Here is a 1,301-nt window from a genome sequence, read left to right on the forward strand (position 1 = left end):
ACCTGTGAGAACCTGTCAGAACCTGTGAGAACCTGTGAGAACCTGTGAGTACCTGTGCTGTGAGAACCTGTGAGAACCAGTCAGAACCTGTGAGAACCTGTGAGAACCTGTGAGAACCTGTGAGAACCTGTCAGAACCTGTGAGAACCTGTCAGAACTCAGAACCTGTCAGAACCTGTGAGAACCTGTGAGAACCAGTCAGAACCTGTGAGAACCTGTCAGAACCTGCGAGAACCTGTGAGAACCTGTCAGAACCTGTGAGAACCAGTCAGAACCTGTCAGAACCAGTTAGAACCTGTGAGAACCTGTCAGAACCTGTCAGAACCTGTTAGAACCTGTCAGAACCTGTCAGAACCTGTGAGAACCGTCAGAACTCAGAACCAGTCAGAACCTGTGAGAACCAGTCAGAACCTGTGAGAACCAGTCAGAACCTGTGAGAACCAGTGAGAACCTGTCAGAACCTGTCAGAACCAGTCAGAACCTGTCAGAACCAGTCAGAACCTGTGAGAACCAGTCAGAACCTGTGAGAACCTGTGAGAACCTGTCAGAACCTGTGAGAACCTGTGAGAACCTGTGAGAACCTGTGAGAACCTGTGAGAACCTGTGAGAACCAGTGAGAACATGTGAGAACCTGTCAGAACCTGTGAGAACCTGTGAGAACCTGTCAGAACCTGTCAGAACCAGTCAGAACCAGTCACAACCAGTCACAACCAGTCAGAACCAGTCAGAACCTGTGAGAACCAGTCAGAACCTGTGAGAACCAGTCAGAACCTGTGAGAACCTGTCAGAACCTGTTAGAACCTGTCAGAACCTGTCAGAACCTGTGAGAACCTGTCAGAACCTGTGAGAACCTGTGAGAACCTGTGAGAAGCTGTGAGAACATGTGAGAACATGTGAGAACCTGTGAGAACCTGTGAGAACCTGTGAGAACCTGTGAGAACCTGTGAGAAGCTGTGAGAACATGTGAGAAGCTGTGAGAACATGTGAGAAGCTGTGAGAACATGTGAGAACCTGTGAGAACCTGTGAGAACCTGTGAGAACCTGTGAGAAGCTGTGAGAACATGTGAGAAGCTGTGAGAACATGTGAGAAGCTGTGAGAACATGTGAGAACCTGTGAGAACCTGTGAGAACCTGTGAGAACCTGTGAGAAGCTGTGAGAACATGTGAGAAGCTGTGAGAACATGTGAGAAGCTGTGAGAACCTGTGAGAAGCTGTGAGAACCTGTGAGAACCTGTGAGAACCTGTGAACAGGCTTTAATCCAGAGGAGTGTCTTCAGTTTCCAGCTGGTGACACGTTGAGAT

Source organism: Austrofundulus limnaeus, unplaced genomic scaffold, assembly GCF_001266775.1.
Source record: "Austrofundulus limnaeus strain Quisiro unplaced genomic scaffold, Austrofundulus_limnaeus-1.0 Scaffold866, whole genome shotgun sequence".
Classification (NCBI taxonomy): Eukaryota; Metazoa; Chordata; class Actinopteri; order Cyprinodontiformes; family Rivulidae; genus Austrofundulus; species Austrofundulus limnaeus.